Source organism: Pristis pectinata, chromosome 4, assembly GCF_009764475.1.
Source record: "Pristis pectinata isolate sPriPec2 chromosome 4, sPriPec2.1.pri, whole genome shotgun sequence".
Classification (NCBI taxonomy): Eukaryota; Metazoa; Chordata; class Chondrichthyes; order Rhinopristiformes; family Pristidae; genus Pristis; species Pristis pectinata.
In genome coordinates this window covers 80,208,774-80,223,956 of record NC_067408.1, presented here as the reverse complement: position 1 = coordinate 80,223,956, position 15,183 = coordinate 80,208,774, and positions in this window count along the sequence as shown.

Here is a 15,183-nt window from a genome sequence, read left to right as displayed (position 1 = left end):
CACTGCTCAACCATCTGACCTACCTCATTCCTGTGTGCCGCCTCGTCACTATCTGTGATTCTGCCAACAGCAGTGGTGTCAGTGGTGAATTTGTAGATGCTGTTAGAGCTATGCTTAGCTACACAGTCATAGGTATAGAGAGAGCAGAACAGTGGGCTAAGCATGCAGCCCTGAGGTACACCTGTGTTGATGGTCAGTGAGGAGGAGATGATGTTTCTGATCCACACTGATTGTGATCACCCATTGAGGAAGTCAGGGATCCAGCTGCAGAGGGAGGTACAGAGGGCCAGGTTTTGGAGCTTCATGATAAGTTTTGAGGGGATGATGGTGTTGAACACTGAGCTGTAGTTAAGGAACAACAGCCTGACATATATGTTCAAGTGGTCCGAAGCATAGTGGAGAGCCAGCGAGATAGTGTCTGCTGTAGACCTGTTGTGATGATAGGTGAATTGAAGTGGGTCCAGGTCCTTAATGAGTGGGAAGTGTTAATGATGCAGGATCAATGTGCCAGTATTTTTGGAGAAGGAGGGATGGTGGGGTGGGGAGGTGAACTATTGGAAGGCATGGTGCCTAGCCTTGGAGTGCATTGAATAGGGTTGAACCTCGTTGTCAGATTCCTGTATTGGTGAGGTTGATGACATACCTGGTGTCAGTCTGTTCTACCAGGTTCCTGGGCAATTGGATCCTGCCCTAGCTTATGATTTATGTCCCCATTTCCATATGTCTGGTTCACACCTCTTAAACTACCCTCCTACTCTTGATATTTTGCATGTATGCCTTATATTTATCTGTTTGATTTTTCTTGCTATGCCTACCATTAGCTCATCACTATGTTCTTCTCAACCCTAACTTGGAGTGACAGTGAAGTGTTAGCTGAGGGCCATCCACAAAACTTGGCTAACTGTGATATCAAGAACTTCCTGGGACCAGATAAGTTTTGTATGCACTTTTATGTGGTCCAGGAAAGTCTTTTCAAGAAACCGTGTCACTATGGCAGGCATATAAACAGGGTAGTCGAGATCCAAGCTAAAAGAAGAAGGCATCTGTGAGTTTGGTTGTCATGTTACATGGTGTTTCATAAGGAGAGAGAACAACATTCTGTGCTACCATTGTCCAACTGCATCACCCCAAGCCTTGCCCCAAATATCCCATGCCCTCACTATGAGCAATGCCGAGAATAACACTGGGCACTTTGTCCAATGTTCAGACTTAATTATAACGAGACTTGTGTTTAGTAACTGATCTGGAACAAATCAAGCCTTCATACAAGTTTAACAGATTTATTTATAGCCCTCTGTTCAAGACTGTGAAGACCTGAGAACTCTAATTTGAACCTCGCGTTTGATGGTTTAGGAAGGAGTGGCACACTATCCTCGTTCAGCAATCTTTGCTTAATAGGTGCATTCAACCTTGAAACAGATTTTTTACCTCAAGACTCCTGTTGTAAACTGGGTCATCCTCATTCAGGAGTTGTTCTCTCACCTTTGAGTCAGTAGTTAGTAAATTCAAAGGAGTTAGTAGCTCCAGAAAATGAGCGTATTACCCATTTGATATTCCACTGCAGAACGGAGGGAGTTGTGCACTTTTAGGAGTGGCACCTCTCAGACGAGATATTAATTGCATGCAGTATGATTGTCAATGTACTTGTAGCTCCTCTTTAAAAGTAATTAGTTGACCATGAAGCATGTTGGGCTATCATGTGGATTTCATAGGTGTTACGTACATTTACGAATACTGTTATTTGGTCAACTGTAAATCACTGAGGATTACACAAAAAAAAACTATATTTGAGATATTTTCAGAGGTGAGACATGAGTCAAAGGGAGTTCCTCTGTGCTTGCAATATTATTAAGTCATGCTGCAGTTACATTTACATTAAATCTTTAAATTGGGAAGAGGCAGGTGAATAAAATGTCATTTCTTTCCATTTTCAATGGTTATATAACCTAGCTTTTTAAAAATTTAAAAGCATTTTGAAAACCAATCAAAACCAATCATAAAAATAATATATTCCATGTTGATGTTCCGATCTAAAGATAATCGTTCGACAATTTCTCCACCACAAAACTGGAAAGATTTACAAATTGTCATTGAAAAAAATGACATTTTGAAAAGTGTCAACCATAACGAATATTGCTAAGAAGCAGGAAAGGTAATTCTATTGTCTTGTCTGGTTGAATTTATGTCACGTTAAACATGGTTCATTTGATCCAGCATTGCTGGTTCTTTTTGCCTTTTGTTGCCTGGGTGGATCATCCATCCCAATAGGTCGGATGGCAGGTAAATTACAGATTGTCAGCAAGAAACTCTGCATGTTTCCCTGCTGGATCACTAAGCTAGACAAACCATTTAGCTGGTACTTACAGCAACACTTGGTTTCTCACAATAAAGAGGGGAAAATGGAGCAGTATGACTTTGGATAGATTTTACTGTGCCCAGCAAAACAAAAAATTCCAATCTTTTACTTGCGCCACTTTTTGGAAAATGTATTGGTATGAATAGATTAATGGTTAAGGGGTGTTATAGTGCAGTAAACTAATCAAGGTGATGTCAAGAAATACACTGTGAGATATTTCAGCTATTACCTCCTTCCCCAGCTTTCTATTTTTTATATAATAAACACATTAACCTTTTAAAAATTGTGAAATCCTGATTATACGTTGTATCTGTGTAAAAAGTGCACGCCTATCTTATGATTGCCACTTTGATTAAAAGATTATAAGTTGCACCATTGCATAAATTGCTGCCCTATATTTAAATGACACAAAACTAGTATGTAGGTGTGATTTGCACCAGGTTTTATTGTAGTTTCACTTTTTAATTCTAGTCTTTAAATCTGTTTTAGATTCTTGTGGAGTGATGCAAGTACACATTTTAAGGATTTTGCATAAAGATAAGCATATGATATCAAATAATCTGGTTGGTAGAAGGTATTGCAGGGATCTGCTTGTTCACTATATTGTACATGCCTTTCCCATTTCTTGAATGAAATCACTGTCCACACAAAAACAGGGATTGTTATAATCCAGCCGAGAAAGGTGGGGGGAGGGGGAGACACTTGGTCTGCTATTCTTTTAAGAAATTTGTATTCCGAGCACAAATAATAATTTGCTGTTGTAAATAGGGTCTCATTTTGGGGGATTGTCTTTAACTTGGTGACTGAACAAAGCAGCATGGAAACCCACATGAAAGAAAGATAACAATGAGCAAAAGTATGTTCTTTCCTCCTCCTTTAAATTGGCTCACTGCCAGCCAAACTGCAAAGCTTTTGTGTATGATGGGAAAGACTCAATACTCCCTGCACCAAGATCTTTTAAAATAGGTCATCCAATGAAGTCAGCAACACCCACTAATGCTGGTAACAATACAATGAATATATAGTCGCTTTTGTCTTAATACCTGTCAATGGATTTCAAATAATTCTTTGCATGTGAAGTGCGTTGAGATATTGTTGAGATACAATGCTTTGTGATTGAAATGCAAGTCAGTTTTTTGGTCATTGCCTTGTTATTCCATTAACATGTGTCAGTTCTTTGCTTTAAATTAACTTTTCAATGCTCAACCAAATGAATGTTCAGCATTTCCCATTTCAGACAACTGCAACAACTTGTGTTTAAATTGGATCCAGTGACAATGCCAAGCACTCTCCTAAACTGAAGCTGTTTGTGGTATAAAGCTGCCTAGAATGGCAGTATCCTGAGTTATTTTACTGAGCACCCTTCCTTATAAGCAGGGCAATTTCAATTCCACAGAGCTAGGTTTAAACCAATAGTGTCAAACCAATTATTTAATCTATTCCATTGTTCTTTCAATCAGTTATTTGCTAAAGTCTGGAGATGTATCATAGAGTCATACAACATGGTAACAGGCCTTTTGGCCCACCATGTCCATGTCAGCCATCAGGTATCTACACCGTATCTGTACTAATCCCATTTCCCAGTATTCAGCCCTGGCTTCTGGTGCATTTGGCATTTCAGGTGCTCATCTAAAGACTTCTTAAATGCTGTGAGAGTACCTTCCCCCCATCACCCCTCAGGCAGTGCATTCCAGGTTTCAACCACCCTCTCAGTAAAAAGAAATATCTTTCTCAAATCTCTTATCCCATCCTTTAAATCTGTGTCCTCTGTTTTAGACATCTCTGCCAATGGGAAAAGTTTCTTACTACCTACCCGATCTGTGCCCCTCATAATTTTGTCTACATCGATCAGATTCTCCCTGAGCCTTTTCCCCTCCACAGCAAACAAACCCAGTCTCTCCTCTTAGCTGAAACACCACCATCCTGGTGAATGTCCTCTGCACCCCTTTCAGTGCAATCATCTTGTGAGAGTATGGTGACTACCACAGCGTACAGTTCTCCAGCTATGGCCGAACAAATGTTTTACGCAGAGACACAAGAGACTTCTGTGAACTTACTGAGCATTTCTCCTACACTTACATACAAATCATTTATATGGCATCATGTGACAAACAACAAGGTTCCAGCACCAGCCCCTGTGGTACACCATTGGTCACAGGCTTCCAATCACAAAAACAACCCTCAACATCACCAAAGAAATTTGCCAGATTACTCCGATCCCATGGGCTCTTACCTTTTTGGAGCAGTCTACCACTTGTCAGAGGTCTGACTGAAGTCCATGTAGATTACATCCAGTGACTTAGACTCATCAACGTATCCTAAGTCACGTTGAAAAATTCAGTCTAATTAGTCAGATAGGCTCTCCCCTTAGCAGTGCTACGCTGTGGATCCCTGCTCAATTCCTGTCTCTCCAAATGCAGATTAATCCTGTCCCAACAGCCTGTAATTGCCTGGTTTATACTACAGCCTTAATCACTGCCTTCCAGTCATCTGGCACCTCTTCTGAAGATTTGAAAATTTCTGTCTCTGTCCCAACAATTTCCTCTCTTGCCTCCTACAGCTGCTGGATCCACCTCATCAAGCCTTGGGGGCTCATGCAACTTTAAGCATGCTAAAACATTAATATCTCCTCCTTTTCAATGGTAATTTGCTCCAGAATCCCACCATCTCCCACCTTGAATTCTCCAACTACAATGTTCTTCCCCATATGAATACAGATTGGAAGTACTCATTTAAGACTCAACCTATATCCTCTGGCTTCATGCACAGGTTACCTGTTGGGTCCCTAATGGGCCCTACTCTTGGTTATCCTCTTGACCTTAATGTACTTATAAAATGCTTTGGGATATTCCTTAATCTTGCCGTCATGCTATTTCATCCCTGTCTCCCCTTTGCCTTCTAAACACTTTTTTTAAGTACCCCCTTCTCCCTTACAATTCTGTACTCCAGTAGGGCCTCTCCTGCTTTCAGTTCTCTCAACCTGCCATAATATACTTTTTTTTCTCACCCCAGTCCTCAATGCCCTGACATCCACAGTTCTTTGGATTTGTTGGCTTTAACTTTCACCATTACAGGAAAACACGTTGGACCTTAACTCTCACTACTTCGTTTTTGAATGAGAGAGTTGTGGACACAGCCCAGCGTGTCACAGAAACCAGCCTCCCCTCCATGGACTCTGTCTTTACCTCTGGCTGCCTTGGTGAAGCAGTCAGCATACTCAAAGACCCCACCCACCTGGGTCATTCTCTCTTCTCTCCTCTTCCATCAGGCAGGAGAAACAGGAGCCTGAGGGCACATACCACCAGGCTCAAGGACAGTTTCTATTCCACTGTGATAACACTATTGAATTACACAATGAGATGGACTCTTGACTTCATAATCTACCTTGTTGTGACCTTGCACCTTATTGTCTCCCTGCACTGCACTTCCTCTGTAGCTGTGACACTTTACTCTGTACTGTTATTGTTTTTAACCTGTGCTACCTCAATGCACTCTGTACTAACTTGATGTAACTGCACTGTGTAATGAATTGACCTGTACGATCAGTATGCAAGACAGGTTTTTCACTGTACCTCGGTACAAGTGACAATAATAAAGCAATACCAATAAACCAATACCAATATTTGCGTTTAGTCATACCTGCGGGTAGCTGCTCTCTGTCTACTTTTGCCAGGTCCTGTCTTAACAATGTATCTTCCAGAGCCAAAGGATTTACTTAGGCACTGCCAGAGACTGTGGTGAAGCAGGCAACCCAATTACCAAAATATAAGTCACCTGATTGGCTCAAGTATTGGACAAGAAAATGCAGAGGTTTTAGTAAATGCTTCTTCAAGTAGGATAAGCATTTCCTATTCAAGATTAACTCTGAGATTTGTGATAGGAAGTGTTTTACACAGTCTGGGTCTTACAGAAGGAAGAATTCCTCTTCAATATTTATATTTCATTGAATCAGTCAGTAGCATGGAACATGCTAAATCTTTTATTGCATAACTTGTAAAACAACAAAAAGCATTAAAGATACACTTTGCTTTCTGCAAACTTTCATTGCACTTACATTGGCCTGGACTTTATTGTGCTTTGTCATTCGTTCCACATGGAAATGCATTGGATTCCAGGGTCCCTGTTATTGTGAGGTTATGTGAAAAGCAACCTGATTGGCAGTGTTTAAGCATTTAAGGAATTAATGGAGGTTCACGAATGAATTCCATGTGGAGATGTCACTGGGGCAAACAAGTTTAAGCCCTCTCGTGCACCCTCTTTTACTACACATTTTCCAGCATGACTGAACTTTTCAGGCAAATAATGTCCTCCCCCATAGATTTTTATGTTGGTTTCAAAACAATGAATTCAGGTCTTTTTATTGCTAATAATATTTGAGGAACATTAGATTTAAAATTCATGTATTAGTTATATTTTGAACTTAAAAAGTACAGTGTAATATTAGTTTGTAAACATTTCATATTGTGTCATATTCTTTTACCAATCATATTATGTAATTTCTAATCCATGATTGTTAAAGTGAATATGTGGAGCTCATGCAATCTAACTAGAGCTTTGCTGGAGATTTTAACATTGCCCACAAACCAGGCAGAGGTAGTGAAAATCATCCAAGTTGTCTACTAGCAAGTGGGAGCTGGCAGATCATGATTTTAAACTGCTCTCCTGAGCAGGCAGCAATGTCTCCATTCAGACCAGGCAAGGTTCGATTCTGATGACATCACCCAGACCTGATCTCAATGACAACCTCGCAACCAAAGAGGAAAGCTGCAATCTCTTTCTCACTTGGTGATATCTGGGAGGAAACCCGAAGGGAATAGAAGGAACCCAAACAAGGTTTTTATATATAGAACCAGGAAGAACAGGACTGGGCACCATGATAGCTGATCTCACTTTACACTGATGGGAGACTTCAAGGGCTTGATATTTCTGCACTTTCATTTGACCTCCTGGCCAGGATCAATGAAAGATCAGTAGAGGAGTTTTAAATTAGACTCAGGGAATTAAAGTGCCCCAGATTCTTTTAGTGAAGTAAGCACATTTCTAACTCGCAAATTTGTAACCCACTCTCCCGATTATGCCAGAGTTCAATCTCTTTTTTGAATTAAAGCCTTTTAATGTGGTTTTGTGATTTATGACATCCCTCAAAATAATTCTGGAATTTCATTGTGTTTATTTTCTGCATCCAAAAGATTCCAACGTTTTGCTCGTGCTAGGAATACGAAGCGTCTTGGGTGACATAAGCCAGAAGAGAACCACTTCCATTGAGCACATGTATAATAATAAAGCGAGTGCCTAAATCAGTATGCTGCATGAGTCATTCAGTAGATAATAGAGATCTTCGGAAATAGACATCAACACTGCTTTTCAAATATTGTGCCAACAATTTACTTCATGTTCAAAATTGAAACAGTACTACAGGCAACCCTTGTGTTATGGCAGTTTAGGTAAAGGAAATTCACCCTTACGGAACTTACAAATCACAACACAACAATTTGAGATATGGAATAAAATTCGCTTCACTCTTAGTGAATTTGTAGAACATAGAACAGTACAGCACAGGAACAGGCCCTTTGGCCCACAATGTTGTGCCGAACCAATTACATCAATAATAAAATGCCCAACTAAACAAATCCCTTCTGCCTACACAATGTCCATACCCTACCATTTCCTTCACATTCATGTGTCTATCTAAGAACTTCTTGAACACCCCTATCATATTTGCCTCCACTACCACCCCAGGCAGCGCAGTCCAGGCACCCACCACTCTCTGTGTAAAAAAAAACTTGCCCCTCACATCTCCTTTGAACTTACCCCCATCACCTTAAATGTATGCCTTTCGGTATTGTGTAGAATAAAAATAAACAAAATGCAAAAGAAACAACAAATTTTGTCAACTTTTAGTCACACAGTACTGTAGGACAAAAGATTTGGATATGACATCACCAGGCCTATTGGATTGGCAGTCACAGCTCCTTAACCACACCCTCTCCAGTCCAAGGCATGTGAATGGATGTCTCAGGGTGCAGTACTGCCACGCTCTTCACCTGCAAGGCATTTTCTCTGATGTGCTGCATTGTGGGGAGCCGCAGTTGCCATGGCCAACTCTTACTCCAGCTCCTTAAAGTAATCAGTAATCCCTTGGCCTTTCCTCCACTTCCATGAATTCACCGTGCTTTAACCCATAACCCCTCCCCCAAACTCGTTCTGCACCATCCATGTCCCATGAATCCCGATCTTAAAATTCCATCCTTTTCCCTGATATCCCCACTCCCTAAATCCTTTCCCGATCTACAAGCTTTGTCCATTCCCCTCCCCCCACCCTGAGTGTAATGTTGGCCTCAGCTGTTAAATAATGGCAGTGGGTCACTTTGTCGTCACCATTAATGTAGCTTCGTATGAGAAAAGAACATCCTATGGGAACACATCTCCACTCATAACATGGGATTCAATGGGAAAAGGATGTTCATGTTCTCAAAAATGACAATATGGATGGTTTTCCATGAACACAAACCTTCTGTAACGTGGGGGCCGTCTGTACCATAGTTAACTGAAAATATACTTTGCCATTATTCGCTAAAATAGAGAAATAGATTTTGAAGATATATTGCAACAAGATATTAAAGATATATCATTCGAACTGTAATGAGAATTATGATATTGCTAGCAGTTTGCCTTTATGTGCATCAAGTATGTATCATGTCATGAGAGGATTTAATACAATACATATAGGGTCTTGTGCTACAAATTAACATTGCATTGTGCTGGAAAACAGACACTGAGATTATGAGATTATTGACTCGTGTATCTTTGACCCAGTGCAGGACATGTACCATATGTGTGCTGCAAACTCATTGACTTAGTTTCAGAGAACACCCAGCACCACCCATGTTGTTACTGAATTTAGAATACAACTAGAGGACTCAATTTCATGAATGGCTAGGACTAGCTCGAGGTAGCTGGTGATGATTTAAATCAGGCTGCACTTTCTAAAGGGTATGTGCTTTGTGACTAATTTGTGGTGGAAGTCAGTGACAGACATCTGCAGCTTCTTGAAATACCTGGAAGGATGATAAACAAAAGTTTGCACACAGATCTTCTGATGCAATCTGGATGAAATGAAGAGGAGGAGAGAGGTTTTCTACACACAATGTGTCATGAGGTACTCTTAGGCGCACAGTAAAGTGACAGTGGATGGGTACAACAATCGAAGCAAACATGAGGAGTTAAGGCCAAAGGATGTGAAACTGGGCTGCCAGAAGTTTAATGATTTCACATGGTGGACAGATCAATGAATGCAGTCTCAATTCCCATGTCTCACTAATTACACCACTGGTATGACACTTTTCATGCAGTACACTCCATCTCTCACCTGTCACCAATCTCCATGAATCAGAGCTGGGATTTAACCTTCAAATATCTCACAAATTTACCACTCCTCTGAGCCACATTGCCCCACCTTACAGCTTGCACAAACAGCTTGCTGTTCAGTTATGGCGCCACAGTGATAAGACGATTGAACGGTTCCCTTATACGATGAGATGGACTCTTGACCTCACAATCTACTTTGTTTGACCTTGCACCTAATTGTCTACCTGCAATGCACTTCCCTGTAGCTGTGACACTTTACTCTGTATTCTGTTATTGTTTTTACCCTGCACTACCTCAATGTACTCTGTACTACCTCAATGCACTGTGTAATGAATTGATCTATATGAACAGTATGCAAGACAAGTTTTTCACTGTACCTCGGGACAAGTGACAATAATAAACCAATACCAATATTACCCAAACATGGCACGCGGAGACGCATTTCACTTCCTCCTTCAAGACGAGATGGTGTATAACCGCAGCAGCTCATTTCCAATGTTACAACTCCCTGCTGAAGGGGTGCTCACCATTCTGAGAATGGATGCCATATGCTCATAACAAGCCCATGCCCAAACTTCCCCACATCCCACATTCTCTTCTAATTTACATATGGTGTAAGCATGCATCTCTTACCTGCATCCCTCAAGTAATCTTGCTCTTATACTTTTCTCCTTTCACATAGCCAAGAAATCCTGCCCAAAAAAGATAGTGGCTCAGTGCAAGAAAGTGATAAAGGCGCCATGTCATTCCATCTGATATTATCAATTAACAGTTCAGTTACTTGTGAAGCAAGATGGATACATGCCTAAGAGTTTTAACCAAGGATTGAAAATCTTAAAAATATGCACTTTCGTCAGTCACCAATTCAAACAATATTTTAATAGAAAATGGGGGTAATTTTGATATTGCACAAAAATTTAAAACAGATGAGTGAATTGGCACACTTTTATTTCTAATTTCAATTGCACAGAGTACAGTAGCATCATGGCTATTTGGTCAGTCTGTGTGTAATGGTCTGTCGATGCAGTGGTATCCTCAGCATGAAGTTCTCAAAGTCTGATGCTGAACTGAGTTAGCAGGTAACAGTCCACATTAGGTGATGTAGTCTGTGTTTTGCCACCGTTAGGGTTGTCACGAAAAGTACAGTTGCAGATGTTAGCCACATATAGGATCTGCCTTGTCTGGAAACAAGGTGGTGATATTACACAATGCTGGAGTGACTGGACCACAGTAGGTGGTTTGGTGGGCAAAAAGCAGCACATTGATTAAGTTAGTAAACTAGTGTCCACTACTATATTGATGTGGAGACTTGCTGAAAGCAATTTAATTTCAAATAATTGCATCTCTGGAATTTAGGAACAGTATCAGTACTGGTGACCACAAAATAACCAGTGCTGAAAAACGTAATTGTAGCCATGAAAGTAGTGGATTATTGTGAAAAAACAGATCAATCATCAGAGATAGAGATCGAGATAGATCGACAGAAATAGAGATCTGCCATTCTTACCCAGTCTGGTCTGCATGTGACTTTGGAGCTGAATTGTCCAGCAAGCTATTCAGTTGTGGGTCTGTTGGGGCTGAGCAATCAACCTTGGTGGAGTTTATGAACAAATAGTAAAAAATGAGTCACACTACGAAAGCTATCAACACAAAGTTATCCCAGGTGACTCCATTTGTGATGAATCACAGCAACACAACTGAATTGGTTTTACAAGTATTGCCAAGTAAACTTTGATCAAGTAAACATTGACTGTCTTTACTTCACCGTTCCCTTCACCCATTCAAACTTTGCCCCCTCTGAAGGTGAAGCACTCTGGTCACTTTGCACCAATTCCAACCTCATCATCAAACCGGCAGATTGTTGCAGGGTTTTGACCTGAAATGTTGACCATCCTTTTGCCTCCACAGATGCTGACTGATCCACTGAGTTCCTCCAGCAGTTCCTTTTTCCCTTTCAGATTTCAGCATCTGCATTCTTTGTGCTTCCAAACCTTGATTAATTATTAGTTATTCCACTGCGAGATGACCATGACCAAAATTATTAACATCTATTAATTTGAGTGTTTATTCAATATTTGGCTGTGATATTGTAACAAATAAATATATTGGTGTATGAATGGTTGATTTCTACTTTATTGATTCAGAAATAAAATACTAATTTATTCAATCGGTAACTTCTGAGTTACTGATAATTCAGTTCAATCCAGATTGAGTGGTGTAGACCAGTTCAGTGAGCTGTATTAGACAACTTTCAGTCTGTGAACTAAACTGAACATTAAACCACAGACAATTTCTTCATAAGGAGTAACTAAGGGGATCATGGATCCATCTGGCTTCTTGGCATAAATTTCTTGGAACACCTAGAATCAAGTGTTCTTACAATGTAGGCACTTTAGACAAATTTGCAGAAGAATCTGGTACAATTATGAGGGGCTTCAATTAATTTGTAAATTGGAGGTTTATCTCTTGTGTAAGTATAAGCCAATAATTATCCCTCAATCAACATCATTGAGGGAGGTTTATTGATTCAAATTTAGGTAATGCAGTTGTCATCGTTTACTATGCATAAATTTGCTGTCACGTTCCTACATTTCAGCAATGACTGCACTTCAAAATGTAATTCATTAGCAGTGAGCTGTTTTGAGGTTCTGAGAAGTGCTGCATAAATGAGGTTGAATGGAAAGGTGTTACATGAATCCAGTCTGAGTCAATCTCTTGTTTAATGTTGAATATGCAACAGAAAGCAAACAAAGCTAAGTGTATCTCCCGGTATAAAATCGAGCAATTAGGTGTTCCACAGGTAGTGAGCACTTTGGGAATATTGACCCTACCTAATTAAGTTCAATTTGAAAGTAAAGCTAGGATTTGACCAAGGGAATGTTAACTGTTAATTATTTACAGAGCTGAAGAATATCCTAGCCAGAGAATTTGCATGTAAAGGACAATGGATCGAAGAGCAGATAAATAATGGGAAAAATTTAAATCTGAGATGGATAATTTACACTTGGATTGAAGGAATAAACTGGATAGAGAGTTTGGAGCAAAAAAGTAGATGAAAAAACAGGTATTTAAAGCAGAAAAAAAACTGCTAAAGAAACCCAGTGGATCAGGCAGCATCTATGGAGGCAGAGGGATGGTCGACGTTTCGGGTCGAGACCCTGCATCAGGACATATCAGGTCTTGACCCGAAATGTTGACCATCCTTCCGCCTCCACAGATGCTTCCTGGCCAGCTGGGTTCCTCCAGCAGTTTGTATTTTGCTCCAGATTACAGCATCTATGGTCTCTTGTGTCTCCAAAAGGTATATAGAATCCTTTGGGCACAGAGGGAGGACATTCAGCCCATTGAGTTCATGGTGGTTCCTTGTGGAACAACCAAGTCTGCATCATTTCTCTGTTCTTTGTAAATTATTTTTCTTAACTTGCCCCTTTACTTCTCTTTTGAAAGCCCTGAATTATTGTGTTTTTCTCAACACCCCTGCCCCCTTCCCCAAGGCAATTATAGAATTATAAAGCATGGAAACAGACCCTTCAGCCTACTGAGTCTTCACTGACCATCAAGCACCCATTTATACTAATCCCAAACTAATCCCATTCTATTCTCCCTGCATTCTTATTAACACCCCTCAGATTCTATCACTCGCCTACATACTAGTGGCAATTTACAGTGACCTGCTAACCTACCAACCCACATGTCTTGGGATGTGGGAAGAAATCAGAACACTATTTCTATTTCTATTGCTAATTCCGGATCCTAATTTGGAATATTAAAAATAATATTTTTACCCAACACTTTGAATTCTACCCCTGTTCCTTGAACCATTCCTTATGGAAACAGCTTCCCTAACTGTGACGAGACGGAGTACAGGAAGGAGACAGAGAGTCTAGTGGTATGGTGTCAAGACAGCAATCTCTCAATCAATGCCAGCAAAACAAAAGAGCTGGTCATTGACTTCAGGAAATGGAGCGGAGCACATGCTCCTGTCTGTAACAATGGTGCTGAGGTGGAGATGGTTCAGAGCTTCAAGTTCCTAGATGTAAAATTCACTAACAATTTGTCCTGGTCCAGCCATGTGGATGCTCTGGCCAAGAAAGCACACCAACACCTCTACTTCCTCAGAAAGCTAAGGAAATTTTCCCGGTTCCCCATGACTGTCACCAGTTTTTACAGATGAACCATAGAAAACATCCTATCCGGATGCACTACAGCTTGATCCAGTAGCTGCTCTGCCCAAGAATGCAAGAAATTGCAGAGAGTTGTGAATGCAGCCCAGGCCATCATACAAACCAGCCTCCCCTCCATTAACTCTGTCTACATTTCCCACTGTCTCAGGAAAGCAGCCAGCATAATCAAGGATTCCTCCCATCCTAGTCATTCCCTCTTCTCCCCGTTTCCATTGGGTAGAAGATACAAAAGCTTGAGAACACATTCTACCAGGCTCAAGTATAGCTTCTATCCCACTGTTATAAGGCTCTTGAATGGACTGTTATGCAATAAAGACAAACTCTTGATCTCTCCATCTACCCCGTCAAGGCCCTTGCACTTTCTTTGTCTACCTGCACTGCACTTTCTCTGTAACTGTAACACTATTCTGCATTCGTTTTTTTTCCTTTTGTACTACCTCGATGTACTTATGTATGGAATGATCTGTCTGGATGGCATGAAAACAGAAGTTTTTCATTGTCTCTCAGTCTATGTGATAACAATAAACAAATTACCTCTATTTTCCTTGTCTAAATCAACCATGAACTTGAACACCTCAATCAAATCTCAACTCAAATGTCCCTGCTTCAAGGAGAACAAGTTCAACTTCTCTAGTCTCACCATCTGGGTGTAATCCCTTATCATTGGAAACATACAAGTAAATCTCTTCTGCATCCTCTCTGGAACCTTCACAGGGACTGAGCAGTATCGAACCAATATTGAAGGCCAGTTGTGGCCTAACCAGTGCTTTGTTCACGTTCAACGTAACCTCCTTATTTTCATACCTGATACCTCAATGAACCCCTGTATTTCACATGCTTCACTAACTCCTCTCTTAACATGTCCTGCCAGTTTTACATAGTTATGCGCATACTTACCCAGGCTCGTCTGTTCCAACACACCTGTTAGATACTTTCCATACACTTGATTTTATCTTACTTCATTTTTTTCTGCCAAAATGTATCATTTCATAGTTCTCTGTATTAAATGTCATCTATCACCAGTCTGCGCATTCACAAGCTCATTATGTGCTCTTTTATTTTGCTCTTCACTATTATCCACACCTGCAAGTTTGGTTTTGTCTGCACATTTTACTTTTATCCTGCACACCCATATTCAAATCAATAATAAAAATAGAGAAAACCAGTGGTCCCACCTGGTGGTTCATCACTGTTTACCATTTTCCACTCTGAAAAACAAGTAAAAAATGTTACTATTATACTACCTGTCCTTCAGTCAATTTCTTCTTCATGCTG